Raw genomic sequence first — 16,641 nt, 5'->3', positions numbered from 1 at the left:
TTACTTTAAACATACAAAATATATGGGAGTCATAGAGGAAAATGAGGACAGCTAGCAAAGGCTGCCTTCTTTACTTTAATGAGAAAACCTAGCAAATACCAGGTCCCTGCACTAGCAACCTCCAGGTCCTGAGCTATGATCTGTATTGCTGCTTACCCGGACTCTTCAGTTGTTCGTGAGCTTTGCAGGTGCCTTTTCTCTGCTTTCCTTATCTCTAAGCATGTGCATCACTCCAGAGCAGTAATGATGTATGCTTATGGGAATCTCCAGAGATCTACAGTCCCTAATTGTCTATTTTGTTCAGTAAATTGTACTCATTACTGAGCCATGTGAGGCACTGAAGAACATCAGGCTTTCTGGGTACCTTCTGTATGAGCCTGGGTAATGGGACATTATCTGCCAAGGGCTCCACAATACTGAACGGAGATGCTTAAAACCCTCCATCCAGCTTTTCAGCTAAGTACCATTTTTTTTTTTAACCTCTATCTCTCTTTAACCATCCTTAGCTCTACTTAGATCCATATTAAATACAATTTTCTCTTCAAGGAGTCTGATTTCAGTTTAAGCTCTTAAAGCCAGGAAGCTCAGAAAGGTTATGATGTCCTTTCAACCCATCCTTCCTGGACCTCTACTTGCATCCTGACAAGTGCATTCCAAATAGTAAATTTCTCCCTCTGGTCTCAAAAATCTTCAGCACAAATGAAAATCCAAAGCCAGCTTTGATTATAATGCTCCCAATGCCAACATTCATTATACCAAGGACTGCAAATAGACAGGAGTGAACAGACATGTAGCTTCCAGTGACACTAGATAAAATAAAATGGAACAGGCAGAATCATGTTTGCTACTACTATTATCCACAAAAATGGGAATGAACTCTCTAGTAAGCTGTTTCTTTCCTGGAAAAAATCTAAATGATTAATGAAGGAAAAGTTGGGCAAAGTAAGCCATGTTATAGGAAGGTTCTGGGAGAGGGGAATATATGCCAACAGAGCTAACAGTAAGATAAGGCTACAGGAAAAATGCAGTCAGGCCTTATTCCCTTCTCTACTCATAATGTCAGAAAAGCTCCTCTGTGTAAATCAAACCCATTCAAATTCACTGAAAATTCCTCTTTGAGATTTCCATGCAGAGTTTCCATCCCATCACTTTGATGAATTTTCTCTTCAAAATTGTTAATTAGTACAGTGTCTATAAGTTGAATCAATAAAGGCTTTGCGAAAAAGACAGACAACTTCATTGCACTGACTCTAACAGGCTAGTGAGGCAAGAGCCTCTAGGACTTAGTAAAATCAGAAAAACAATGGCAGATAATGCCTTTGACTTACCCTGGAGTAAAGGGTGTGAGAGCCTTCCAACGCACTTACATCCTCATGACCCATCAGCTCTGCTGTTTTTCACCACTCAGTCACTTCTGCATGTTGGACCACCACTGACCAATCACCAACTGCCAAAAAAAAATAAATAAATGAGTGAAGACCCACAACTTGAAGTCCAGAGGCACTGCTCAAGTGAATTTGTGTGTGGTCTAAGTGCTTGACACATAGACCCAAATACATATAATGGCTCAAGCTCAACAAAAATTTATTTCTGGCTCCCATATACATACTGAACAGGTAAACAGGTTGGTCAGTCAGTGGAGCGGCCCTCACTGACACAGTGATCCAGGTACCCAGGCTAATGTAAGTTTTGCCACCTTTCTTAAAACTTGATTTCTAAACTTGCCCTAGGAATCTTCTCCATTCCAATCAGCCAGAAGTGGAAAACATGGAAACTCACATGGTATTCCCTGTGTGTTTTTTTTTCCTGGAAGTGGCTTGCAAAACCCTTCCATTTCCACTCACGTTTTATTGGCTAGAATGAGTAACACAGCCACACCTAAGACCATGTGCTGCTGGGCAGCTAACAGTTATTATCTATCATACAAGGCTACTCCAGACCAACCAAGATGACAACATTATATTTGGTACAACGTTCTGGGTAAGACAATAACCTTGACTTAATTACTTAACAAATCTATGCTCCCTGATATTTTATCTGTAAAATACCTCTTCCCTCACAAGGTTAATGTGAAACTCCAAATGAGACTAAGCCGCACTTCTAGACTTTAATGTGCACACATAGCACCTGGAAATCTTGATGAGATGCATTCTAATTCAGTAGATCCTGAGTGAAGCCTGAGAATCTGCATTTCTCACAAGCTCCCAGATGATACCAATGCTGCTGTTCTCTGATCACACATTAAGTAAAAAGGAAACAGAATATTTTTGTAAATCAGAAAGTAATTTTCAGATACAAAGAATTATCTTGGCACCAAATTTTATTATAATTCCCAACTAGCTAGCGCTTTTAGGAAATAGTCTAGGTACCATATAAAATTTCATATAGTCGGATTTCTAGAAATGGAAAGAATTTAAGTCTTGGTTACTCTTCTCTCTTATTTTCTATACAAAGATATAAACTCAGATGCCAATAATGCCCCCAAAATCTCACAATAAATTAGTGTACTGGAATAGAATGCAGAAATTTTGACTTTTTTTCTATTAAACTCAATTGACAGCCTTCTGAAAAGGGTAATTTTCTTCTGCTAAAGCAAGAACAAATACTAATCTGGCCCATACCCAAAAGGGACCAGAAGATAGCATTCACCAGTTTGGGTCACTATGGCACAAAAGGTGACACAGAAAAGATCAGATTTTTAAGCAGATGTTCTTCATAATGTAGTGATTGCCACCAAAGTTGTGTTTCACATGTCCAAAACAGGACCTGAACATAAATTAACTTCTGTATATGCTCTGGAAAAACCAAAAATATTTTCAATATATAAAAACTTTGAGTTACTACTATTTGGAGGACAAATAGTAAAGACAAAGAAAAAGAAAAAGAGGGTGCCTGGGTGGCTCAGTGGGTTAAAGCCTCTGCCTTCAGCTCAGGTCATGATCCCAGGGTCCTGGGATCAGGCCCCACATCGGGCTCTCTGCTCAGCGGGGAGCCTGCTTCCCCTCTCTCTCTCTACCTGCCTCTCTGCATACTTGTGATCTCTCTCTCTCTCTGCGTCAAATAAATAATCTTTAAAAAAAGAAAAGAAAAATAAAATAATTAACCAAGAAGCAGAATTTTCTATGATAAATCCTGAGGACAAAGAAAAGAACCTTAAAAAAAAAAAAAAAGGAAAGAAAGAAAAAAAGAAAAGGAAAGGAAAAGAAAATAATTAACCAAGAAGCAGAAGCTTCTATGATAAATCTTGAGGACAAAGAAAAGAACATCAAGATTTTTATCCCTAACATGTATGCTATTTTTGCACCTCAGATCATGGTGAGTCCTACCTAGGAGCTTACAGTAAAAAAGTGCAATGAAGGACCTCAGAAGTGAAAAACAGGAGTCAACCCACCAAATCACAAGTCAGAAAAGCACTAACTATCTGGAAATCAAAGCAGATTGGTGAAGAAAGGAGGCTCTTACAATGCATGTCATCTTCAATGAAGGAACATGAATATGGAAGTGTTTTTGGTGAAACCATGAGAGAGTACTTACTGGGCAAGCAATGATAAATGGAAATCAATATTTGCATATCCATTATTAATTTAAAATGAATAAAATTCTATTAGCATCTTCCTTTAGTGAGCTATTTTAAACACTTTAATAAAGCTAAAACTTTCTAAGAACTTTCATAGTTTTACTTCTATACTCTACCCCCAACCCTCATGCACTATAGTGTCTTCAGCTCCTCAAAAACTCTCCCATCCTGGCAATTTTCCACAACCTATTCTAGACTCTAGAATTTCTACCCTATTTTTGTGCCATGAATTCTACTTCCCTCACCACCCCCCACCCAGCTTTGGCAGTCTGTTGAAGTTGAAGAAACTCCTGCTCAGAATAATGTGTTAAATGTTATAAGATTACAAAAGAAGCCTATTATATAGACATCTTTCCATGCAGCACTCAGAGTTCCATAAACCTAATATAAGAACATCCCATTGGTAAGGGACACTTCTAGGATAATGAAAGTTTTATTTTCTTCTAGGAAACAGTATCCATAAAGTTTTAAAACCCCAAGATGTACATAAAGAATTGTGTGCAGGATCAGTCAGTGAAGAACAAGCTGCAAAGAAAAGCCTGACCTTGAATCTCTAGCCAAACTCAACATTATTCATGCTGTGGCTTTAAAATGATACATTAAGGAATTACTCAGAATTTTCTTTGGCTCCAGCCCTATAGATATAGCATATTCTGAGTCCTGATGGCAAGTGGAGAAAGGCAGCATTGAAGAAGGAAAGATGGAGAGGATTAAGAGCTTGGCTCCTAATTCTCTAACAAGTTCTCTACCACTAACTAGCTCTGTTAGCTTGGTCAGTCAGTCGGTTCTGAGCTGAAACTGCCTATAAAATGAAAAAGTTGAGTTAAACCACCTATAGGGTTTCTTCCAACTCTGAATTATTAGGATTTTTTTAATTATTTATTTTCAGCATAACAGTATTCATTATTTTTTCACCACACCCAGTGCTCCATGCAATCCGTGCCCTCTATAATACCCACTACCTGGTACCCCAACCTCCCACCCACCCCCCGCCACTTCAAACCCCTCAGATTGTGAATTAAGATTTTAAGACAATACATAATCATTTCTCTGGAAAGAAATATTATTGAGATTTCTTTTTGCCCTAGGCTCACAATATGAAATTGCCTTCTAGATGAGAATTTTTCAGAGGCTTCAGAAATACCTTACAAGAGTCACCCTGCCACAGAATAAGACTTGAACGAGATTTTAATAGACATGTATCACATTAGCAATCCCAGTGATGAGGCAAGAAAACGGAGTTTCAGAAAGGCAAAGATTTATTTGAGGTCACATAATGAGGCTATATTAATGGACTGTGGTAACTACTGCCATCTAGCACCAGCAGGATTTTAGGATTCAGCATTGGTAGTAAAAAACCAGATCATCAGTTCTCTTGGAGACAGAAATAAACCACGAATAAGCTGAGCCATAGAGAGTGAACTGCACGAGGAAGCAGGTGACTGGGGTAATGATACCCAGAGGCAGCATCCTCTAGCTCAGGCAGGGTCAAAATGAGGTTCTCATATACATTGTAACTTCACTGGCAACAGCACTCACCTTCAAATACCCCGGCTACAAATTCCATCTCAAAAAACAGTCAATAACAAAGAAAGAACAGCCATTCCAAAAGAGAGGAATAGATAAGTAAACTCTGGCTAACAAACTTAATAAAACCAAAATTCAAGATTTTAAATACCATAATCTTGAAAGGACCGCATTAGCTAAGAAAACCTTAAAATACTTCTCGGTAATTTCCAAGTTTTAGAAGAAACTGATTCGGAATAACTTGGACCTATCTGGACAGCCCTGCAGTACAGTAACAATAAGCACTGCTTTTACTAGTACTCTCACCACTACCTTCAGAGCATGTAATTACTGGATATTTATCAGGTTTAAAAGTCACACGTATATTTCTATAGTCCTGTCATGTGTAGACTAGCTTTACGTGCAAAGAATTAGAACTATGAAATTGTTGTGAATTATGATTGAATCAGGATTTCAACCTCATGTTCAATTAACCAACATGTATCCCAAGAGCTTTTAAAAACCTATGATATAATGCTTGTCAGTTTACCCTCTGCCTTTCCCCCTACACACAACCAGGAAAGTAATTGTACCCATTCCTCAACTCCCCAATACATATTATTTCTACCTAATATAAACACTTCTGGTTTTTAGAGCCTTTTTGGAGGGGGGTAGCTGATAGCCTTTCTAAATCTGGAGGCTACACACCACTGCTTTGCCAGCTCGGTTTCATCTCCTCCAGGAATTTCAGAGACAGCAGTGCCATCTACTGGTAGGGAGGGCACAACTTGTTTCTGGAAGCCTGTGGGTGACAGGAGCCAAAGACGGGAAGAATGGCAGGCTAGATTGTGTCTTTGTGAGCCTTTCTTTTCTAGAGCATATAACAAACGTAACTGATGCTTACAACCTGAGAAACAGGACCTCCGCAGGAGCCTCCACATGAAGGGCAGCACCTATGGAAGCCATACAAAGCCCAACCAGGCTAGTCAATAATGAGTTCTGCCTGGAAATGCCTCCTTAAGTCCCCAAAGGCAAGCAGCAGAACCTCATTGAATTGAACACTTTCTGGCTCTCCTCTTCCCCCAGTACTTCTGTATCAGATGATCTCACTCATGCCCCCACCTGTGGCAGCATTATCCAGCTTTATCTCATAGCATGCATCTTAGGGAAGGTGCTCAGACCAATCTCAATATGAAGGCTCTTATATTTACACAATGTGACACAGATCCCGCTCAAAGGACACTATTGCTTAGGTATGCAGGTCGGACTCTAATCTCTCTCATTTGCTCTCCATCCTCTCTGTTCTGACCCAGAGGACAGAAATGACATGATTTCCTTGTTGTTTCGAAAGCAACACTAGTGGGCTTTCACTGAACCAGAAAATAAAACCTTGTCTTGTCGGTCACTAAGGTACACTGCTTCCCTCAAGATGAATTAAGCCAGCCAATCTTTCTCTTTTCCCCTGTATAAACCTATAAATTTAAAACCTATCTCTCTTCCATAGGCTAAACATAAATGTACTATGACCTTTACATAATTTATATAAAAATGACATTTTTCTAAACATAAAAGCGTATCTTTTCAAACTATACTACCTACCCCACCTTCAGAATTCCTTTTCCTTCCCTCCATCACATGCCATCTTAAAAATCAATCATTGGTAAATTGAATTATTCCCACTAATTTACTTTACATTCCAATCTATGGGGTAACAATCTATATTCACTTTAATAGGGTCATTTGTTACATTCCTAAAAAGTGTTGCAACTTTACTTTCATTCACTTCAGAAAACCATCAAAAAGTTGATTTGCTACAGCTGATAAATGTTCTGATTCCCCTAACGAATTTAAGTGTTCCTTCTTCAATTTGTTTTAACTTGTCAAGTAAACTGATTTCTTAGCAAGTGTAGGCATTTCATAGGCATGAGGTGTGCCTTAAATGTTTGAAAAATCACATTGTTTCCTAAGGAAACAAAACTTTGTGTGTGGGAAGGTAAGAGTAATAAAAGGGCTTTGAAGGAATATCAGCAGGTCTCCAAGGAATCAGGTAGATTCTTCTCGATCTCACACCAGAATAAGTTCTAAATAGATTACAGTGAAACTCCAGCATACGGTAAAATCTTCCTAATGACAGACAAACCATTTCTTACCAAGTAAACTAAGAGATACATCCAACAAATTAGTGGAAAACTGAAGGGACTTTTAACATTTTATTATAAGATATACAGTATGCCCTTGCTATTATAGGTCTAGGGAAATGGAGAAGAAAAGCAGATGTCTTGTACACAACTTCCCTTTTTATACTATGACTTAAAGGAGACATGGTCCAACCCCAACACACAAACCGTTTTGGCATCCAAATGGTCTTTAAACCAGCACTTTTCAAAGAATTAAGGGAGTCTGAATAGGTGTTAATTTACACCATGCCTTCCCTCCTCCCTACAGGCCATTAACAGGCTCAAAATAATTACTCTCTTCGGCAGCTCAGAAGACCTCAGTTTACAGATATAACGGCCACCCGACCCCCACCGCCACCCCTAAACCCCTATCCTCTTAAAGGAGAATCTGTGTGACGATCTGGTCTGCAGCTCACTGCAGGCATTTCCCTCCTCACAATTTACCAGTCATCGGTTTCGCTGTTAACTGTAATTCCTTATTGTAGCCTCTCATTTAGATCTGCTCCTTTAGACCAGTGCCCAACTGCTCAAAAAAAAATTTTTTTTTTCATCTCCTAACGAAAATCTGGATTTCCTCGGCAGGCTAAAAGCCGTCAGTATCGATGCAACTCTGGGGTGAGAGCGCCCGTGCAGGTCCGGAGAAGCCTTCCACGCGCAACACTTGGGCTCGGTCCACCGGTTGTGGCCCCCTCCCCCGCCCGCACAGCTGCGCTAGGGATTCGGCATCGCTCGCCGCCGGATTAGTTCGAGTCCCGCGGCTTGGCTAAAGTGACACATTTTTTTTCTCCTTCCTTCTCACATGTGACAGGTCCCACTGCATTAAAGCCATCCTCTCCCGGACCCCAGCCCAGATCCGGAGTCCACTGATGTCCCCGCCACACCACGCTTACCCTTTACCTGAGGAGAGGGCCGATACCAGCATCCCTCCAGGCGGGAAACAAAGGCAGAGACGAGGCTGCCAGATGGGCAACTCCCTTCGGGCGGACTCGTCACCGTGGTGAGGCTAGGAAAAGGGAAACCGAGGCACCCAACCAGGATGGCTGAGTGCGAGTCTGCATCCCGAAGCACAGCTCCCGGGGCGGACCCCAGACTTCCCCCTTTACCCTGCCCAGCCCTGCCCAACCGGCTAGTCCCCACCAGCCGCGCTAGGGGCAGGGGGCAGCCCCGCAGAGGCGCTTACCTCAGGAGAAGCGCTCCGGCTCCCTCCGACGGCTCCGGAGAAAGCCCCGCCGCTCGCGCACGCGCACTCGCGCTCTCGTGGCTTCGCGCCCCCGCGCGCGCCTCTCCGTCCGGGCTCTGGCCCGCCCCAGCCCTGTCCGTCAGAATCCACGAGAGCCAATCCGGTAACAAGAGAGGCCCGGCGCCGGTCACGTGGTCTGACCAGCCAATCACCAAATTGCCCTCGGCAGCACCCGCTCCGATGTCCCTGGGGGTTCGGTTGCTGCCGAGCCGAGCCAGTGCGAAGCGGGCACAAAGGGCTGAATCTGTTTTCCAGAGCTGTTTTTGCTCAATGAATGAATGAATACCTCTATTGATACTTGAAATTCTAAATATTAATAGCAATCACCTGGGCATCTTGTTAAAAGGAGTATTCTGATCCAGTAAACCTGGAATGGAAACCTGAGATTCTGCCTCTCTAACAAGCTCCAGATGGTGATGATTCTCCTGATCTGGAGACCACGCTTCGAACAGCAAGATTTTAAGGGCACCTGTCAGAAAATGGTTTAGCCCTTGTTCTATGTTATCTAAAAGTTTCTTGACCTTTTCTTTTCCTTCCTTCGGTGATGGAAAGCATTCCAGGGACTGAGTAAAAATGGGGTGTTTGGGCACCGGCTGAGGGGAAGTGCGTTTAATTCCCCCATCGCTTACCCTTAGTTTATGGAGCAGTAATCTCTGCCAACTTGATGGTTGGAATATGGGAACTAGAAGTTGCAGAGAACACTAGGTTTATTTTCATTCTGAAGTATTTATCATTTGTGTCTCAGTGGCACTGTGCTAGACCCTCGGTCAGAAAGCAATGTAAGTAATTTTTGCCTTCTGGAAATTTACATTCTGTCTTAGAACTATACAAGCAAGCTCAGGAAGAAACATATAGGAAACGCATGCAGGGAGATATCCCTCTCAACATCTTGAACAATTCAGGCATGTCAGGAAGGTTGTAAAATAACCTAACTTAGGAGTCTTTAAAATTGCCCAGACGTCCTTCTGTCTGTAATACCAGCGGGTAGAAGTCAGGAAGTCCATTGTCTCTGCCATCTCTCAGAACTTGACCTAACCATAAATCTGTTCAGACCTGCCAGCCAGAACCTTTGTTCTTCAGCATAGTCAAGCTCATATTACTTAGCCTGTAGTGTGTACCAAGGTGATTAAAATGCCTAAGTGCTAAATTCCCCAAAACCTTCTTTCCCCAGCTTTACTGACCAGGTGGTATGACAATGCTTCAACCTGTTTTCTACCTTATTCATCAAGATTATCAAACTGCTCCTCCTCTCTCTGTCTGCCTCTCTGCCTCCTTGTGATCTCTGTCTGTCAAATAAATAAATAAAATATTTTTTTTAAAAAAAAGGGGGTGCCTGGGTGGCTCAGTGGTTTAAAGCCTCTGCCTTCGGCTCAGGTCGTGATCCCAGGGTCTTGGGATCGAGCCCGGCATCGGGCTCTCTGCTCAGCAGGGAGTCTGCTTCCTCCTCTCTGTCTGCCTCTCTGCCTCCTTGTGATCTCTGTCTGTCAAATAAATAAATAAAATATTTTTTTAAAAAAATTATCAAACTGCATCTTAGAGAAAACTTCACCTTTCAGTGTGTCTTGGGCCTCTCTGGCTTATCAACTCCATAAGTGAAACCCCTTTAGCAGTCTTACACAATGCTTATCACAGTGTCTGCATCAGAGATGGCTTAGCACAAAATCCAGAGTTACAGCCAATACATTGAACCTAGCACAACAATGGTTATGGGTATATTAGGAATAAAGAAATATCTAATCAAGAAGAATCTATTTAAAAGCCTCAAAATTTCTTTTGCTATCATTAAACCACTGTATCTCAAGTCTGGCTGCACACTAAATCTTTCAAGGAAATGGATTTTTGGGCACTGTGCATAGCGATTCTGACTGGGGTAAGGAGCGTAGCCACAGCAATTGTAAGTCTAAAAGATCTACAGGTGGTTTGTATCTAGCCTTGCTTGAGAAAACTGGCATAAGCTTCCATGTTGATGGACTCATTCTTTAACAAGGGGGAACCAACTCTACAACACAAATCACTTCTGACATAAATACTCTAACAAGAGGAAACTTGCCACATAATTTGTGAGAATAGATTCTTTTTATCACCTGTAATAGATACTCCAAGTCTATTGAGTGGAACAAATTGAAAAGCAATGTCCACAACTAGGTTTAATTCCAGTTGATTAACTAAATATTTTTTTTTAAAAAGAACCTATCACCTTTTAGCCACACTGAACCAATCAACTCTGTTAATATCGTCACGTGTTTTATGCTCTTAGCTAAAAGCAAATTTCTTTGTGAGCATTATTAAGAGTTAATCTCTGATGTTGCCCCAAAGTGCAACAGAATCACCTGGAGTACTTGTTAAAATGCAGATTCCCAGCAGCCCCCATCCTGAACTTCCTTTAGCCTCTCCTGTAACAATTCTGAAGCTGCACTAAGTTACATTTGAGTCCAAGTGGTACCTCCTGAAAATATACATTATAGGCAAACCCTCAAGTAAAATAGATGTGCTATTAGTTTAGCTTGACATGCTAACTAAATAAGTCTTATTTTAAAGAATCCCAAAAGATTCTTGATTCTTTTTCCTGGGTTTTTGCCAAATTCTATCATTTTGTGAAATAAAGAGATTACTGACTGGATCTTAGAGAACTTTTGTTGCATGGAGTTTTTCTCTGGAGTGATATTTGCAGTAGTGGGGTATGACCTAGTTTTTAAAAGAATTAGTGAGAAACAAAATAAATAAAAGAATTAGTGAGGTCCCTTCAGAACACTGTGCCAAAAAGAATCACCTTGCTCAAAAGTGACTTTATTTGTCACATCAGAAAAATGGAAGCCTAATGTAGGGGCCAGAAAACTAGATTTCCTCCTGCTCTGACACTTCTAAAAATAGATTTCACAGCATTCCAATGGGGGAGAAATTTTTCTCGCCTTGTAAACCTGTAGCTTTATCTACTGAGTAAAATAAGGACAGTTTTCAACTAGCGTGAATAATGTGAATTTTTAACAAGAAAAAAAGCATTTATTTTTCTCTTTGTGACTGTCATCATTACAAAAAAAAAAAAAGGCAACAAGAAACAGAAATTCTTGCTTGAGGTTAAGAATTTGAAAAAAGAACATCGAGGCTGTCATTCATTTTTCTGTTTCTCAGTCTGCCTGCCTCACATACATAAATTGGTTATCCTATCTCAGGAAATGGATATGTGTTTATCTGATTTAAATCATGAGTTAACTTAAGTAAGTTCCTCCCCATTACTCCCCAGAAACTGCTTAGAAAGAAATTTAGGTTTACCCGAAAAGAAATAAAATGAAAACGTCCAAGTCTCTAGGAATCTACCCATTGATCCATTAATGATCAGAACGCCTATAGACTACTTTATAACTGCTAATTATGTTTTTAAATATTTATTTATCTATTTGAGAGAGAGAGAGAGAGAGAGAGAGAAAGAGAGAATGAGAGAGGAGAGGGTCAGAGGGAGAAGCAGCCTCCCTGCGGAGAGGGAGCCTAATGCATGACTCGATCCCAGGACTCCAGGATCATGACCTGAGCCCAAGGCAGTGACTTAACCAACCGAGCCACCCAGGCGCCCCTGCTAATTATGTTTTAATCTCACTATCAATAATTAGCTTCTCTAAACGTAATTGATTTAATTCATGAAGATCCAATATTACCCAAGATTCTAGTCTCCATCTCTCATATATAACTGGTCAGGATAACATTTTATATATATTGTATCTGTGTTTTAATAACTGGTACCTTGTTGTTGTTGTTGTTATCGTTTCTCCATTCAGTGTAACTCTGTATAGATTTAACCTAACTCCCTGGACATTTTTTTAGACAAGTTCATTTTTTTTATATTCTTTATAGGATTTATTCTATAATTCATTCTACAATTTGTTATACATAAAGAACATATTCTTTTTTATTTTTTATAAAATAATCATACCTAAAACATGTGTATATAATAACATACACATTGATATGATATGCCTCTCCATACCACAACTTAAGAAGTAAAAATTTTAATACAAAGTGCCCATGTATTGTTCCCAATAAATTGATTGTTTTCGATGAAAGTATCACACTTCACAAGCTTAGCTACAAAAGAGAGACAATTGTTTACAGAAAGAAATACCATATTGTATGCATATAATAGAAAACAAATGTAAATGGGTAAAATTTTTACTGAATATTTGTAAGTTCCCAAACTTATAGAAGAAAAAAGATAACAGAGCTGGAAATTTCAACTGGTCTAACATCTGTGTTTTATTTACAATTACAAAAATGAACCTGGGAGCAGATAACTTTGACAAAACAATACCAACAGTTTGGAGCCAACAGGTGAAGGCATCAGATTCTCATTCACTCAATAAAAACACTAAATGTCCTCTTCTTTTAGCTAATTTTAAGAGAAATAAGCCATAACAATTCACAATAAAAAGTGTTATGTTGTAAGTGAAGCTCATAAGAGATCACATAGAAGGAGCACCAATTCTGATTGATAAAATCAGGGTAGATTTTTCTGTAAGAAGTGATGCACCAGAATTCCAAAGAACTAGTAGGAGTTAGCCTGCAAAGGGCTAGAGGCTGGGCACTCCAGGACTGGCAATTACCCATACAAGAGTGTAGAACACTGGTGATGAGAAAATAGTTTAATTTGACTAGATGTGAAAGGGGGAGGAGGATCACTGAAGGGGAAAAGACAGAGGAAAAGACCAGAACGAGAGGATGAAAATGCATGATATCCCATTCCTTCCTCCTGCAATCAATCATACCATTCAACTCTATCTAGTGATTATGAGTAGACTCTAGGACCAAATCCCAGTTCTTTCACTTACTACTTATGTAAACTTGGACAATTTGGCCCTTGGAAAGTATTCAATAAATGACTGCACAGTTTTCTCATCTGTAAAATGGAATAATGGCAATACAAGTACTTGTCTCTTACAAGTTAATGAGCTAATTAAATAATGTAAGTGCTTAAGGAATATTTGGTGTGTAGGAGGTGCTAAATAAATGTTCGCTATTAGTAATAATCTCCTGAACGTGGATGTGGCCTCAGACTCCTCAACAGCATTACTAGTCTCCAACTTCAACTAATCAGAATGGCACCCAGAGGGATACCACTCTGCCCCTCCTAGTGCCTTCTACTTCAGAGTTCTACAACCTAGTGCTGCTAACCTGTACTAATTCTTGTCCACATTTAAGCAAGTTATCTATGAAAAATTGTCTCTCTCAGTCCAACACCAAGTCACACACACAAAAACACACACCCAGCAGTTGACACAACTAAATATTTTCTTGAACATTTAAAGAGATTATTTTCACTGTTTTGAGGGGGATTTTTTTTAATTTTTTATTTTTTTTCAGCGTAACAGTATTCATCATTTTTGCACCACACCCAGTGCTCCATGTAATCCATGCCTTCCCTAATACCCACCACCTGGTTCCCCCAACTTCCCACCCCCTGCCCCTTCAAAACCCTCAGATTGTTTTTCAGAATCCATAGTCTCTCATGGTGCACCTCCCCTTCCAATTTCCCTCAACTCCCTTCTCCTCTCCATCTCCCCTTGTCCTCCATGTTATTTGTTATGCTCCACAAATAAGTGAAACCATATGATAATTGACTCTCTCTGCTTGACTTATTTCACTCAGCATAATCTCTTCCAGTTCCATCCATGTTGCTACAAAAGTTGGGTATTCGTCCTTTCTGATGGAGGCATAATACTCCATAGTGTATATGGACCACATCTTCCTTATCCATTCATCCGTTGAAGGGCATCTTGGTTCTTTACACAGTTTGGCGACCATGGCCATTGCTGCTATAAACATTGGGGTACAGATGGCCCTTCTTTTCACTACATCTATATCTTTGGGGTAAATACCAGGAGTGCAATTGCAGGGTCATAGGGAAGCTCTATTTTTAATTTCTTGAGGAATCTCCACACTGTTCTCCAAAGTGGCTGCACAAACTTGCATTCCCACCAACAGTGTAAGAGGGTTCCCCTTTCTCCACTTCCTCTCCAACACATGTTGTTTTCTGTCTTGCTAATTTTGGCCATTCTAACTGGTGTAAGGTGATATCTCAATGTAGTTTTAATTTGAATCTCCCTGATGGATAGTGATGATGAACATTGTTTCATGTGTCTGATAGCCATTTTCCATACTTCAGTCTTAATCATTTGTGCCCATTGATTTTGCTCAACCTTGCAAAGTATCCTGAGTACATGGTAACTGTTATAATCAAATAATTCTAACTAGTCCATCTTTGTGGATATCCTAGGAAAGGAAGTCTCTTTATTATTGTTTCAGTATCTTAATTTGCAGCAAATAATTTAGCCTGTGACATATGCCTCTTTCCATTCTTGAGCAAATCCTTTATCCCAAGAAGATCAAAGGACTCCACTTACTCTTTGAGTGACTTCCTTCCTTTGACATGTTAAAATAATCTTTTATTGGTTTCAGGTGCTCTTCAGAGTGTTTTTCTTACAGTTGTTATTCTTTGTTTTCCTCACATGAACTCCCCTACCAATTTAGGGGAAATGCCCTCTTTTTTCTCTAATAATTTATATGGCTCTAGCTAGCAGTTCTCTTTTTAGTTCTACCTTGGATCCTTGTTATTTTCATTCCTTGGTATATGCTTTTCATGGAAAGGAAACAAAAACAAAGTATATAGGCTTTTCTTGTGGGTTATTGACTTTTCAAAGTCCTTCCTTTCAGTTGACTTCTAAATGGGGCTTCTATTTATCATATTTCCCTTTAAAAATTTTAGATTGTATGGGATGGGTTTCTTGGTTTTTCCTGTTCCCATGAGGATACAGAATTTAATTATGTTATTAATTTTTGCTTAGTGGCTCACGCACAGCGATCTCTTGGGTCCATTTCTGATCCTGTTTGGATGAAAGTTCCCTCTATTTACGTTCCTTGTGAGATTTAGAAAGCATACTCAATTTATTAACATCCAGGCCCCATCCCTACCTGCTTCTCATTCCCCACCTCCAGGCCCCCGTATCTCTCATCCTCATTGAGCAGCTGGTTACTTTGTATATGGATAATTAGAACCTTTTATTACTATTATCTGAACTATTTTTTTCTGCTTTCCCAATTCCATTTAACATTTTCTGTCTCATCACTTCACTTGGGTAATCTATAATATACATTTTTTATGTACATAGATGTTTTAACATGAATTGGGTTTGTTAAAAAATTATTATTTTATTTATTTATTTGACAGAGAGAGAGAGAGAAGGGACAAGCAGGAGGAGCAGCAGGCAACAGGAGAGGGAGAAGTAGGCTCCCCACTGAGCAGAGAGCCTTAGGACCCTGGGATCATGACCTGAGCCAAAGGTAGACGTTTAACTGACTGAGCCACCCAGGCATCCCAACATGAATTGTTTTTATAGTTGAAAAGTTATAAGATAAATCTGTCTGTGAAGTTTATTCAACAAATACTTTTTAATACTGTTATGTGCCAGTTCTACACACCGGGAATAAACAAGGACTGGGATAAAAAATCAAATTCTAATGAGGGGTGGGGTGGGGCAACAAGAAATAATTTGTCAGGTATTGATAAGAGCTAAGAACAAAAAACAAGTCAGATGATAGTTCAGAGCAGCCCTTGTCTATCAGTTCTATGAGAGAATTAAACACTAATACCCTAAGGCACATTTTATATACAATGAATTATCTTCTCTCCTATGCAGCTTGAGTGATACCAGCTGTGTACCATCCTTGGGAAATGAGAAAAAACCATTATCAAAATCTTTTTCTGTAAGGATTACACTGTCACGGAACCCTAGTTGAGAAAGACTAGGTTAGAGAGCATCGTTATAGGAGGGAGTGCTGCTTGAGATACTTGACTATAAGGAAGGGTTTTCTGACAAGAAGCTTTTGAGCAGACATCTAAATTCAATGAGGGACAGAGGTCCCCCTGTAGATGCAAGGTGAAGGGAGGAGGGCAGCCATAGCTGAGTACTTCAGCCAGAGACAAGAATGGCTTTATTATATTTGAGGGACAGTTAAGAAGGTCAGTGTGGCTAGAACCAAGTTTCAAGGGACAGAGAGGTGGGGATAAGATCAGCGAAGTAGCTAGTGATGGGTGGAAATAGTTAGATATGCCAGAGACATTTAGCACAAGTCAATTCAGCAGAGATTTACTGAAC

General features: G+C 39.9%; 1 protein-coding gene across 2 annotated transcripts in view; it reads right to left on the bottom strand.

Moving 5' to 3' along the window:
- TMEM108 (transmembrane protein 108) overlaps nt 1–8,529 on the bottom strand; it is a 365,304-nt gene extending 356,775 nt beyond the window's left edge. For both annotated transcript variants that reach the window (XM_059390938.1, XM_059390939.1), the window contains exons 1-2: nt 8,441–8,529; nt 1,329–1,447 (exon numbers count right to left, since the gene is read on the bottom strand). The gene's annotated coding sequence lies outside the window, so the exon portion shown is untranslated. The remainder of the gene's footprint in view (nt 1–1,328; nt 1,448–8,440) is intronic.
- Between the last annotated feature and the right edge of the window lie 8,112 nt (nt 8,530–16,641).

Source organism: Mustela nigripes, chromosome 2, assembly GCF_022355385.1.
Source record: "Mustela nigripes isolate SB6536 chromosome 2, MUSNIG.SB6536, whole genome shotgun sequence".
Classification (NCBI taxonomy): domain Eukaryota; kingdom Metazoa; phylum Chordata; class Mammalia; order Carnivora; family Mustelidae; genus Mustela; species Mustela nigripes.
This window is presented reverse-complemented; position numbering and strand designations above follow the sequence as displayed.